Raw genomic sequence first — 14,940 nt, 5'->3', positions numbered from 1 at the left:
GGACGCCACTAATTTAATCACCCTGAAACATCAATCATTTCCCATATTATTAGATTATGTCTATTTTTACACAATGTATTCTGAAATCTTTGATCTTTCAAATAGCTAATAAATAAATGCAAATTATATTACACACATAAAAATTCATTACATGATCCATGTCTCATGTGTTTCTCTTCACCATAAAATTAACATAAACATATTTTCTGAAACATATTGTTTCCTTTTCTCAGTTTTCGTTCATTCTGAAACCTAGTTTGAAATTCTTTTTATATCTGCAGCTCCTTCAATATTAATAAGGTGAGGAGCTGGCGCCATGGCTTCCTTAGTTAATCCTCCACCTGCCGCACCGGCATCCCTTATGGGTGCCAGGTTCTAGTCCCGGTGGCTCCTCTTCCAATCCAGCTCTCTGCTGTGGCCTGGGAGTGCAGTGGAGGATGGCCCAAGTGCTTGGACACCTGCACCGCATGGGAGACGAGGAGGAAGCACCTGGCTCCTGGCTTCAGATTGGCACAGCGCCAGCTGTAGCGGCCATTTGGGGAGTGAACCAAAGGAAGGAAGACCTTTCTCTCTGTCTCTCTCTCACTGTCTATAACTCTGTCAAATTAAAAAAAAATTAAAAATACTAATAAGGTGAAAAATCACAGTTTCACCTTGGTACATTCTTTAGTAGTAGACCCCTTTGGTGGATTCTTCTTCTTCTTTTCCTCTTACTATACTGTTTATCCATTTTCTCTCTAAATTTCTATCTAAATGTTACTTTTCATCTCTGTTTATACAACATCTATATGGTCTCATATTCCTATTACTTCACAGATGATCTCCATGATGACAACTTCAACATTTTCCATCCTAGCCAAGACCTCTCCTCTGGGATCCAGAACTGTGTATCCAAACACCTCCTTGACATCTACTTTTACATATCTCAGAGACATCCAAATAGACATGTTCAGAACAGAACTTTCAATTCATTCCTTCATATCAAAAAGATTTATTTTCTTCCAGTATTTTTATTACCAATAAAATACCATAAATACTGCCATCACTATCCCAGGTGGTGAAGACAAAAAATAAATCAACAAATAATGAAAGGAAGAAAGGAAAAAAAAAAGAAGAAGGTAAGAAGGAAGCAAAACAAAATTGGATGTCATCCTTGATTTCCTTCTGTCATCATCCATACACAATCTGCTATAAATCCTAAGAGTGCTATCTGTAAAATAGTCCTCCAACCATTTTAGTCTACTCAAACTACTATAACAAAATACTGTAGACAAGGTGTCTTAAATGACAGAAATCTATTTCTCACAATTCTGGAGCCCAGGAAGTCCAACATCAAGGTGCTAGTGGCCTGCAGACCTCCACTATCTTGGTATGTCCTTACAGGGCAGTCAGAAGAAAGGAACTCTCACGTCTCTTTCCCTTATAAGGACATCAATGCTACGAAATTAGGACCTCACTCTTTAACATTAGGGGTATTAAAGCCTCAACATATGAAAACAGATGGGGGCATCTGATTCAATCCACAGCATCATCTCTCCTTTTCTTTTGCTACCATCCTTGTCCTAGTTATCAACATCTCTTGTCCTTCATTACAATAGACGATTCTCCTGTTGTTTTCATTGTTGTTCTACTATAATTTTTATGTATAAAGAAATCAAAATCATCTATTTAATCATATCATTTTACTTTTCTGCTTTTCATTGTACTGTGAATATAAGTAAAATCCTTTACAGGGCTTCTAAGATCCAATGGGAGTGACTACATTTCTCAGTAAAGCCTGGTGATGCTGACCCTATGCCATTTCCTAGAATCACAAAATCACATACTTTTCCATATACCAAAGGCTCAACACTATCTCTCCCTGCACCTTAATTACAGTTCTCTTCACCTTCACCTTGTCTGCCTCTTTGTCCTTCTTCTCATCTCAAAACATCAGCCGTGGCTCAATAGGCTAATCCTCCGCCTTGCGGCGCCTGCACACCGGGTTCTAGTCCCGGTGGGGGCGCCGGATTCTGTCCCGGTTGCCCCTCTTCCAGGCCAGCTCTCTCCTGTGGCCCGGGAGTGCAGTTAAGGATGGCCCAAGTGCTTGGACCCTGCACCCACATGGGAGACCAGGAGAAGCACCTGGCTCCTGCCTTTGATCAGCACGGTGCGCTGGCCGCAGTGCACCGGCCGCAGCGGCCATTGGAGGGTGAACCAACGGCAAAGGAAGACCTTTCTCTCTCTCTCTCACTGTCCACTCTTCCTGTCAAAAAACAAAAGCAAAAACACATCAGCTCATCCAAGAAGTCTACCCTAGTTACCATGTTTAAAGTAGCCCCACCAGTGTTTTTTCCTAATAGCATTTATTTAGTTCCTCCATTGCTTATCATTATTTTTACTTATTTGAATATCTATGTTTTTCTTATCTCATTTTGACATAGGGCACTGGGGATGCCTGGTGATGTTCCAATCTCCAGAGCATTGCTCAATACTATGAATATAACGGATGTCACCATCAGTTGGCTGAATGGACAAAATAACAATTAAAAATTAAATACTAAGGTTAACATTATAAAAGGCATACGTGGCAGAATGATGAGGTTAAACAGATATATTTTGGAGTGACTTTAAATTACATTTAAGTTGGAAATATTTTTAATATCAGTCTAGGCAAAGTGATATAACCAAATGATATGCCACTGCTGTTCCACATGCCTTGGGAATTGAGGAAGTTCTTTGGAGTTCTCAGAACAACAACAACAAAAAAAAAACGGAGAAAAGAATAAAGAATATTAGATATGGTGATGATTCATGGAAAACAAGGTCGTTAGCAATAGAATCTTAAGTTTTAATGTGCTATAACGGGTTACTATTTACTCAGCTGTACACTAACTTCACTATCTCTTAAGAACATGATTAAATAAAAGTTTGCAGGAATTCATACTATGAACAAGCTTCTCCAAAAGATGTCCAAAATTCAGAATAAGAAACATGTTTTGTATGTGAGAAGCAATTTAAGGTCTTTATTGTAAGAAATGTAGTGTTAGGGCTAGAGGCTCCCCCTTCCTGTCCATGGTTTATTCATAAATAAATAGTTTCATTCCTCTTTCATTCATGCAAAATAAGGGAGCTCAGTGAATGAGGAGCATTCTAATCTCAAATGATACTGGCTAATAGCAAATCAGCAGACTACCCTGATGTTGCACTGGAAGAAAGAAGACTGTTCAGTGTTCTTGGGAAACCTCAAATAGTGAGGAAGGGATGGGGAACAGTGCATTACTGGTTGAAAAAACAATTCTAATAAAATGGAGACCACTTCCACTGTAGAGATTTCCAAAGGTGGCATTGTGGTTTACTATATAACTTGTTCCAGAAAAGTTGAAGTACCTAGCAATATAGTGACCCTGGGAGGTGATCTTTAAAGGCAAATGGATAAGATATCAGTGGTTTTTGGGTTTTCCATGTACATGGAAAACAGAAAATAAAGAATGAGCTGTGAGAATAGCAAAACAGCAGATCAAAAAGGAAATTCTTCATTGAGAGTGACAGTGAGGATCTTAGAAGCAGATAGACTAAATTCTCCCTAGACAAAAGTCCCCTGGATTATAAAATTGACAGGAGGTAAAGCTCATCATTGTTTTAAAAAACAATGAAAGTGTGCATGTTAGGTAATTGTGCAGATTAAGCTGACCAGTAGCAGGGAGAATCATACTGATACAATAACATGCAGCCTTCATAAAACATGTAAAATAAGACCTGCCATTTCTTCATGCTTCTTATTTGATTTTAAAAACTAGCAGAAGCTACCCCCAAATCCCTATCTCTCCCCACTCTTAGCTCCTCAATCAGCAGAGGTCTGTGTAGAGAAGAAAAAGCAAAAGCAATTAATGTATATGAAATGAAGTTCTAAAATTGGACATTAGCACTTTCAATAATTGGAAGAGACCAGAAAGCTACACAATCTCTTCTATGATGTTAGGATTGGAAAAGAATGTTATTCAGAGCATGAAAGAAATGATTGTTTGATCAGTCATATGGGTCAATAGGAAGTTAGGTTGGTCCCTGTGGAAAATGAAGAAAAGGGGCGTCCCTCTAAGAGAGTACAAAATGGTTGCCTTCCCCAAATGTTATCGACAGCAAGGTCAAAATGCCTATTCCACTCCTTGGGAGCTTCCAGTTTCATCAAGAATTAGCAAGGGAATGGTGATTTTATGCTTTTAATGGATTTTAGCCTTATCAGGAACAAGCTACACAAGAAAGATAAGATTCCAAACCTGACTCCTGATGAGCTTTGTCCCCATCTTGTAAGTGATTGTTAGCTGATTGTCAGGTTTGCCTCCAAAACTGTGCTTAAAAGCTTCATTACCACCAACCCCTTGGGTCTCTGTCTCTTGCAGCCCCACTCCTGGCCACTTGGGAAGGAGGCTTCTGACTTAAATAAATCCAACTTTTCTCTCTGCCTTTTTTGTATGGAAATTATTTTTTTGCATGAGACAAAGAACCTAGGGTGGGGAAAACCAATTTTAAGTCCATATTCTTCAAATTCACACTATACAATATGCCCTTTTGAATACAAATCAGCAAATGAAAACTGTTTTTAAGGGCTCCCAATTTGCTCTTTTACAAATATGGATGAGCACTGTGATTGTACAAAACTCTCAGGACTCTTTATTTCTACTCTCATTTCCACTGCTGGTGGGATTACGTGTTCTTTGCTAATGTCAAGATTCAAAACATGATAACCTAAAATATGGTACCTTAGCAACTGAGAAAACTACAGAAGCACAATCACTTTTTCTCTGATCTACTTTTCCTGAAGTAATGTCATGGACTATCATGCCCATATTTTGATTGTATATCATAGGCTACTGACTTTTGAAAAAACATGAGCACTTCTTCCACAAGCCATCTGTGCCACAGAATGTTTGCATAAGCACATTTCATTTTCAAGGTAAAACCTCTCCCCAACCTTTACATGAAAGATTGCAATGCATAAAATTAAGTATTTTAGGCTTATATATAATTATAATAACACTGGGAAACTAAATATAACAATGAAACATTTAACTTACCAAATATTGATGAAATAGTTTTCATGTAGCTGATGTTATGGGTGTTGTGAAGGAATTAAAAAAAAAAAACATTTCCCAGAAAACTATATGTTTAAATGTTAAAGGAGAAAGAACTCAAATTAGATATGGCCCCCGATGACTATCTTGATATTTTCAATATTTTCCTTTAGTTTATATTTACTAAATATTTGGAAGAAAAACAGAAGGAAAAAAGGAGATATTACATCAAATAGCACAGAAATATAAAGAATAATTAGGAATTACTACAAATATCCATGAGCCAACAGTTGGAAAATCCAGAAGAAATGGATAGATTTCTAGATACATACAACCTTCCAAAATTGAGTCATGAAGACACAGATAAAACTAAATAGGCCAATAACCAATATAGAGATCATATCAGTAATAAGGACCCTCCCAACAAAGAAAAGCCCAGGACCAAATGCCATTACTGCTGAATTCTATCAAGCTTTTAAAGAAGAACTAATTTCAATTCTTCTTAAACTATTCAAAGCAATTTAAAGGGAGGGAATCCTCCCAAACCCCTAGGAGGGTAGCATGCATTAATTCTAAAACCAGAAAAAGATACAACAGAGAGAGAAAACTATAGGCCCGATACCACTGATAAACAAACATGCAAAAATCCTCAACAAAATACTAGATAATTGAATCCAGCAACACATCAAAAAGATCATTCACCCAGACAAAGTGGGATTTATCCTGGGTTTGCAGGGATGGTTCAACATCCACAAATCAATAAATGTGATATATCACATTAACAAACTGAAGAACAAAAACGATGGGCTTATCTAAATAGATATAGAGAAGGCACTTGATAAAATACAACATTCTTTCATGATAACAACTTTAAGCAAATTGGGAATAGAAGGAATATTCCACCACACAATCAAGGCAATTTATGACAAACCCACTTTCAACATCTTATTGAATGGGGAAAAGTTGGAAGCATTTCCACTAAGATCCGGAACCAGACAAAGATGTCCACTCTCACCATTGCTGTTACATATAGTCCTAGAATATTTAGCCAAAGTCATTAGACAAGGAAAAGGAATCAAAGCAATACAAATAGGAAAGGAGAAGTCTGATGATCCTATATTTAGGGAAACCAAAATACTCCAAGAGACTACTGGAACTCATAAGAGAGTTTGGTGAAGTTGCAGGACATAAAATCCACACACATAATCAATAGCTTTTGTATACACAAACAATGCTATGGCTGAGAAAGAGCTTGTCTTTTTTGACAGGCAGAGATACAGATAGAGAGAAGAAGGCAGAGAGAGAGAGTAATCTTCCATCCTTTGGTTCACTCCCAAAATTGTTGCAATGACTGGTTCTAGCACAGGCCAAAGCCAGGAGCCAGAAGCTTCTTTAGGTCGCCCATAGGGTATTAGGAGCCCAAGTACTTATGCTATCTTCCACTGCTTTCCCAGGTGCATTAGGAGGGAGCTGGATTGTTAGAGAACCTGCTGAGACTCGAACTGTTACCCATAAGTGATGCCAACACTGCAGGAGAACACTTAATCATCTATGCCACAGCATCGGCCCTGAGAAAGAACTTGTATGTTAAATTCCATTCAAAATAGCTACAAGAATAAATTTAACCAAGGATGTGAAAGATCGCTACAATGAAAATTACAAAATATTAATGAAAGAAATAGTAGATGCCACACAAAATGGAAAAAATCGTCCATGTACTTGGATTGGAAAAATTAAAATCAAAATGTCCATAATACCCAAAGCAATTTAAGGATTCAATATGATCCCAATCAAAATACCAATGACATTCTTCTCAAATCTAGAAAAAAAAAAGACAATGCTAAATTTCATATGGAAATGCAAAAGACCCCTAAGAACTAAAGCAATATTAAACAACAAAAACCAAGCCAGAGGCATCACAACACCAGATTTTAAGATGTACTACAGGGCAGTTACAATATAAACAGCTGGACACTGGTACAAAAATAGACATGTAGAACATGGAACAGAATGGAAAGCCCAGAAGTAAATCCATGCATCTACAACCAACTAATCTTTGACAAAGGAACTAAAATTAACCCCTGGAGAAAGGGCAGTCACTTCAATGATTGGTGTTTCGAAAATTGGATGTACACATGCAGAAGTATGAAACAAGATCCCTACCTCACACTTTATACAAAAATCAGCTCAAAATGGATCAAGGATCCAAATGTATGACCTGCTGTCATCAAATTACTAGAACACAACTGGGAAACTCTGGAAGACATTAACATAGAAAAAGACTTCTTGGGAAATACCCCAGAAGCACAGTTAATAAAAGCAAAAATAGACAGTTGGGATTATATCAACCTAGGAAGTTTCTGCACTGCAAAGGAAACAGTCAACAAGCAGAAGCAAATGACAGAATGGAAGAAAATATTTGCGAACTATGCAACTGATAAAGGATTGTTAATCCATGATCTATAAAGGGCCCAAGAAACTCAACAACAACAAAACAATCAATTTAATTATGGAAAAATGATATGAACAGGCATTTTTCTCTGTCCTTAATGTGCTGTACATTGTGATTTAATGCTATAACTAGTACTCAAACAGGATGTTTCACTTTGTGTTTCTATGTGGGTGCAAACTGTTGAAATCTTTATACTAAATTGATCTTCTGTATATAAAGAGAATTGAAAATGAATCTTGATGCAAATGGAAGGGGAGAGGGAGCGGGAGAGGGGAGGGTTGCGGGTGGGAGGGAAGTTATGGGGGGGGGAAGCCATTGTAATCCATAAGCTGTACACTGGAAATTTATATTCATTAAATAAAAGTTAAAAAAAAAAGAGGAAATTTAAATGGCTAACAGACACATGAGGAAATGCTCAGGATCACTAGCCATCAGGGTCATGAAATAAAAGCCACAATGAAGTATCACCTCACCCCCATTGGCACGGCTATTATCCAAAAAAAAAAAAAAAAAAAAAGTGTTAGGGTATGGGTAAAAAAGTACCCTAATTCATTGTGGTATTATAAAGTAGTACAACCATTACAGAAGGCAGTACAGAGATTTGTCAGAAATCTGAAAAGAGATCTACCATATGACACAGTCATCCCCAATCCTCGGAATTCACCCAAAAGAAATGAAATCAACACATGAAAGAGTTGTGTGTGCTCCCATGTTTATCACAACTCAATTCGCAACAGCTAAGATATGGAAACAACTCAGATATCCATCAACTGATGACTGCTTAGAGAAAACATGGTTTAAATCTACTACGGAATACTATTGAACCATAAGCAAGAATGAAATCCTATGTTGGCTACAAAATTAATGCAATTGCATACCATTATGCTTAGTGAAATTAAGCAAGTACCAAAAAGACAAATATCATGTTCTTAGTCCTTGTTTATACTTCTGTGGTCTTCCCACTATTTACTTGTTATATATCATGGTTATTGGTGAATTAAGCCTGTGATTATAGAGTGGATTGAAAGTATGTCTAAAAATTCAAGAAAAAGGAGGAGGGGAGGAAGGAGGGGGGTTGAGGGAGGGAAAGGAGTATGGATTTCTTCTTAGAATTGTACTTGTGAAATATATCCAATCTGCTCTCTGTATATTAAAAAATGTTAAAAATCGGAAAAAAAAATAGAAAATAAAGAAGGAACTAGTAATAGTTATTGGGGCTGATATTGTGGCAAAGTGAGGTAAGCCCCTGCCCGCAATGTGAACATCTCATATCAGAGTACAGCTCAAGACCCAGCTGTTTGGCTTTCAATCCAGCTGCCTCCTAATATACCTGGGAAAGCAGTGGAAGATGGCCTAAGTCCTTGGGCCCTTGCACTCACACAGGAGACCCAGATGAAGTTTCAGGCTCTTTGTTTCAGCCTGGTCCAGCCTTGGCTGTTGCAGCCAGTTAGGGAATGAAACAATGGGTGGAAGACCTTATTTCTGTCTCTTCCTCTCTCTCTAACTCTGCCTTTGAAATAACTAAATATTTATTTTTAAAAAAGACATAGTTACTAATAATTTGACTTATGTAATAAGTATGTAGAACTTTTCCACTGGCTGAGTCAAAATCAATGCACATTTGTGAAAATTATTTAAGTCTTCAGGGTCAAAATTTTCAAAATGGAAATGGGAGATAATAATAACTATTTCCAAGACCCTAATGAGACTTTACATTTTAAGTACCATGCCTTGCACATGATATGGAATGAAGTGAAATGAAAATGCATACTGTTTAGCTTTTGCTGCCATTTTTTACCATCTGTACTTTATTAGCTTTTTGTTATCCTTTAAATATGTTATTTAAACCATGAATTTTGTCTTTCTTTAAAACTATAAATCAAATTTTCATTTTTATATTTTTTAAAAAATTTACATCTGACATAAATGCCATACATATTTATACAGTACTATGTGATGTTTGGATAACTGTATAGACCATGTAATATCCAAACTATATATGTAATATCCAAACATATTAGATTATGTAATATTCAAACTATTATTTCTTCATAGCAAAAACATTCAAAATGTCTAGGTGTTTCTATACATTGTGAAAAGTTCAAAAGAATAGCCAATTATTTTCCACTTAAAATACTGCATTATGTTCTCTGAAATTGTTTTTAGACTAGATGAAATTCAGCATAAACTTTATTCAGCATGAATTGAATAAAACATGATGGTTCATCCATGAATAGGTGATATCCAAATTTTATCATGCGGCAAAGCTGATTGTTATTTTCTAAGTTTCCAACAAATTAATAATTTTACATTATATCCCTGCCAAGTCAATTTGACCATGGATAAAATAGAAACTGTCTTTTTATCTACAGAGAATTTAACTAGTTACTTGTTTTCATTCCCAGATATTTCTATGAGTCTTTTGATGATGAAGAAGGCTGTTAATCAAATTGTAAAAATGCCCAATGCTTGTTTGATTAATCTACTTGATTTTCTTTTCCCAGCTAGGAGACAATTAACTAACACACACCACCCTTTTCATGTTTTTTTGGCACCTACATCAGTGACATTTTAATTAAGGTTCATAAACTTCATAAGCTCCAACTTTGCAGTCTCAGTTTTCGTGTTACTATTGTTTCTAATTTTATAGCTGTTGCGCCAAATTCATGCAGCTGTTTGTTTTTAATACTAATCTTTATCTCCCCTTACAACCCAGGCAATTACTGTCTTTGGCAAAAAGCCATTGTTTAATATAACCTTAATAATAAAAAATGAGCAACAATAGTGTACAATGGTGGTGAGATGGCATCCTGGTTATGAGTGTAAGTTCTAGATGCTGAGATTATAGCTCGAAGTGCCTTTACCAGCTGGCTGCCCTCACGTAATCATCCTTCTATGTCTCAGTTTTCAGGTAACAAAATGAGACTAGTAGGTCCTACTGAAGAGTCATGAGAAAAAAGCAAATCAGTATATGTTAAGGTGCTTAGCTTCTATTTGGAGAATGGATTGGAATGGAGTAAACAGAAGAGATTTATTATGGGGTTATGGTAATAACCCAGGACAGAGCTTACAATGACCTGGCTCAGGGTGATGGCAAAGAAACAGCACAAAATATAATAACTTCACACCATTTGATGAATGAAAAATTCATGTATGGGCTTCTCCTACCTATTATGTCTTCGCTGTTAGGTCTAGTTCACATGTTATCTCAAGTAATCTCAAGTTTAACTAATTTATAGTCCTTTCTATCTGTCCTTTCTATCTACCTTTATACTTCCCCAATTAGCTCTTGGTTCTATAGTTTGTCATGTTGCTAAATATTAATTAGAGGTGTGTGAATGTGGTGGTATGAAGACATTATAAAACTTGTGATGAGGCGGTAAATGTTTTTTTCCCTTCAAATATGAATTTCTCTATGATAGAAAGGTCACAGACATAATAAAAATAAGGAAACCAAAAGAGCTATGTTTTCCAAGAGAATTTTCAATACATCATAACATCTAAAGGGTAATATGAATATTTTTATTGTCAAATTGGCATTAAATATAGATAATTCTGAGTTAAATCCATGGCATGTGAAAACTCCACTAATTTACTTCTATAATGCTGTTATCAAGTATTTCTCTTAAGAAGTACATACCATCTGAACTTAGAAATGAACTTGTGAGTTGTCTTTTTATATAACTACTCACTTTCTAAATAATTCACACTGATCTTGAAATAGGCTTCCTTAAATGAAATATCCCAGTTTATCTTTGGGCATTGCCAGAAGCACTGAAAGTGACTACTGGGTGCAAAGGAAAGAACAGGATAGGGAGTAGGAAAGAGGAAGGGAGAGAAGAAAATAGAGCAAAACAGAGGAAAGGTGTTTGTATTGAATGTAGAGTTGAAGTAGAGTAACTGTTTTAAAATGGAAATGAGACACCATATGAATGGTTCAATGGGTGTCAGAGGTATGGTGAAGTACTGATGGTCACAGATAGTGTTTAATCTTGTCTCCAATTCACGTCAAACACCAACAACTATTGCCAGCAGTTCAACTGCATGGTAGACATACCCTCAATATACACCTTCCAACATTTTACAATGTACATTCCCCTACGACTTTATGTTTCTCAACATTTTTTTGCCGTGAAACATTCTGATCATTAGGAAAAACACAATATGGCTACTGTATTTACTGGTTTCAGGAGAACCGTCAAATCTTATTGTTCTACGTCTTATTCGAGGTGCTGATATTTCAGAAAGCCCCAATTCTCCATCAGATCAACAGGGCAACAACATACTCCTGACTGTGTTAAGGAAGATCTTCCATCTTCTGCTTAACCAAAATAAATGAATGCAGCAGGCAAGTTTCAAGCAGTCCACTGGGTATTGAAAACCCTATGTAATATAAAGTGATTCTGCCTAAGAAAACTGGTATTTAGCTTTTCATATTTACAAAAAAGGCTTTTTTATGAATATTTTCTTCCAAGGAGATAATTTATGAAAAAAGGGATATGTGCTATAATGATACTTTTTCATCTTTCAATAATCAATTATGTTAAAGTATAACACATGCTTGTGGTTTCAAAAGGTTTTTTTCCCATTATATTTAAGGAGAATGTTAAGAAAGACAAAAACAGAATTATTGGAAGTTGTATTTCCACTGTTCAAATAACTCTGAATAAATCTCAACTGTGAAAAGATTTTATGCAGATGTGACTTTAAAAACCAAATGCAGTGCCTATAATTTGTTAAATGATATTTGGGTCAGATATTCTACATTTTACATTGGTGTCCTCCCATCTCTGATGATCTGACCGCCTGTCAGATATCAGTAACATCTGCTGCTTCTAGCTACTGTGCAGTTTGTGACAGCTGCATGATGCTGCCCTAGAATTAATGCCAGAACAGTCCCCTTTGAATAACAGTAGACCACCTGGGTACCCAGCTGCAGTGTTTAACATCTTCTGCCATTCTACAGATGCCAAAAATATAGATAAAGAATTTGGAAGGAAAAGAAAAGCTAGTATCTCAGAGAAAGATATCCTTAAGTCACTCAGTTTTTCCATTTTAAAAAGTTCACTTCTCCTGATTGTAGTTTTAGCATTCCAGGTTAAATGGAATTTCCTATATAATTTCTAAAATGGTCAAGTACTTCCCAATGTAAAGCTTCATGATCTAATTGAGGACAAGGAGTGAACCCTCCTTTCTCCAGCATTTTCTCTCAGGAATTGGCTGGCTTTCATTTAGCAAATACATACTAGCCATTGACTTTGTGTCAAGCACCACCATGCTCGGCCTGGGTGCACAGAGAAAGAATAACACCACAAGGCTTTTTGTCTTCCAGGAACTCATGGATTACACTAACTGTGAATGTTAAAGGCTGCCAGTAAATATCCCTAGGGGGCATATATAAAATTGTAGTGCCTTCAATGGAGAACTAAGGTTCCCTTTTAGAATCTCATCTTATAGGCACCACTTCTGTGGTAAAGTTATGTATGTACTACTAACATTAATATGAAACACATTAAAATATGCATATTGATGTCACCCCAAGTGATTATTAAAATATACACAATCTCACTGTGAAGGAAAGTAACAGTCAACTCTGTCAATTTTTGAATTTTGAAGAATTAATTATACTTTAAAAAATGATGTAGGGAAATAATCATGAAATAGCAACATGTATCATACTACCTTGCTCAGTTATCAGTTACAAGCATGGACAGTAGAATGCAAAGTTTATTTCTACAGATATAATGCTTAAGTCACAGTAAAGATAATTTCCTGTCTCTCTTTCATTTGAATTGCAGAATGACATTCTTATCACATTTAAAAATTGTTCCATGAAGACTAGTTCAAATGCTTGCTAAGCTGTGAAATCCAAAATTTTCTCCTCTTATCAATAACCAATATCATTTCTGTCTTTTTTTTTTTAAATTTTTGACAGGCAGAGTGGACAGTAGAGGGAGACAGAGAGAAAGGTCTTCCTTTTTGCCGTTGGTTCACCCTCCAATGGCCGCTGCGGTAGGCACGCTGCGGCCGGCACAACGTGCTGTTCCGATGGCAGGAGCCAGGTGCTTCTCCTGGTCTCCCATGAGGGTGCAGGGTCCAAGCACTTGGGCCATCCTCCACTGCCTTCCTGGGCCATAGCAGAGAGCTGGCCTGGAAGAGGGGCAACCGGGACAGAATCCGGCGCCCCGACCAGGACTAGAACCCGGTGTGCCGGCGCCGCAAGGCGGAGGATTAGCCTACTGAGCTGTGGTGACGGCCTTCATTTCTGTTTTATTCTCTGTGGATAATCTTTTGCCTTCAACTTTTCTGAAGCTCCAGAAGAACTGACCTGGCTTTTGACTCATTTTACCTTGGAATGTCTCAAATAGCCTTAGTTATTTAATTCTATTTTAGCAGAGAGTCATCTTTTCCGAAGTTATCCTTACCTTTGGCCTCCTGAATGTAGAACAGATGAGCACACAAAATCCTTGGAGCCAGAATTTGTGGGTTTGATGTTCAACCCAGCAAGCTCCAGCCACATGGCAATTTCTTTAAGATTCAAAACTTTTGGCTATATAATACATGGTAAAAACACCAAATATCCCTAGTATCCTGTTAAATACACGATGAGTATTTTGAGTTAGAAAGTATTAACATATGTACTTAATTACCTATCTACTCCTCTAATCCCTGCAGATATTGATTTGACCAATGAACCTTTCTCATATAACTCCATTTTTTAAGATTTACTATCAGTTTTAATTTTATTTTGAGCCCTGTGATAAAATAAAAGCAAATATAAAATAATTATTACGATCATATTTGTTCTTTAAGGTAATAGGCGTTTCTTTCCTATTTTCTGGCAAATTTCTTTAAAGTACCCTTCTTTATCCCCAACATATCTTCACACTCCAATTATCATAACATCTTAGACTCCAGTATATTGAATCTATCATCTGAAACCACTCTTGAAGCTTTTTATGCGGGTTCATTATTCTTATTTCTTCACTTCTCCACAGCATTTGACACTGTTGACAATTGTTATAACTTTCTAAGTTTGTGTGACATTGTATTTGTTCTTCCATGACAGCTTTGACTTAGTATTCACTTTCTCTTCCTTCTCCCACTCTTAAATGTAAGTGCTACCTGAGGACATACCTTGCTCTTCTGCTCTCAGTATTCTCCTTCCTGGCAAACACATCCATTCTCATGCACTCACTTAGTTATAAATTCTAGAAAGCTAACTCTCAAATCTGTCATCTTCCTTATACTTTACTTCAACTCTGCAACATATTTCCAATTTCTTCAAGTACATTTTTAACTTTTCATGGCCACTGAGAGTCAAGAGTTTCCATTCCATTCCCAAAGATGAACAGAACACTTGCAATTTTTGGTGTGTTCCTTTGCAAGGCCAGAAAGGTAATCAAGGGACATTAGTCTTTCTACAGTTGTACCTAG

General features: G+C 36.6%; 1 protein-coding gene across 2 annotated transcripts in view; it reads right to left on the bottom strand.

Moving 5' to 3' along the window:
* The window catches only part of GALNT13 (polypeptide N-acetylgalactosaminyltransferase 13), a 489,696-nt gene that overhangs the window by 142,303 nt on the left and 332,453 nt on the right, over positions 1-14,940 (bottom strand). The window lies entirely within an intron of this gene.

Source organism: Lepus europaeus, chromosome 1 (genome assembly GCF_033115175.1).
Source record: "Lepus europaeus isolate LE1 chromosome 1, mLepTim1.pri, whole genome shotgun sequence".
Taxonomy (NCBI): Eukaryota; Metazoa; Chordata; class Mammalia; order Lagomorpha; family Leporidae; genus Lepus; species Lepus europaeus.
The sequence above is the reverse complement of the archived record's forward strand: the minus strand, read 5'-3'. Positions and strand labels throughout refer to the sequence as shown.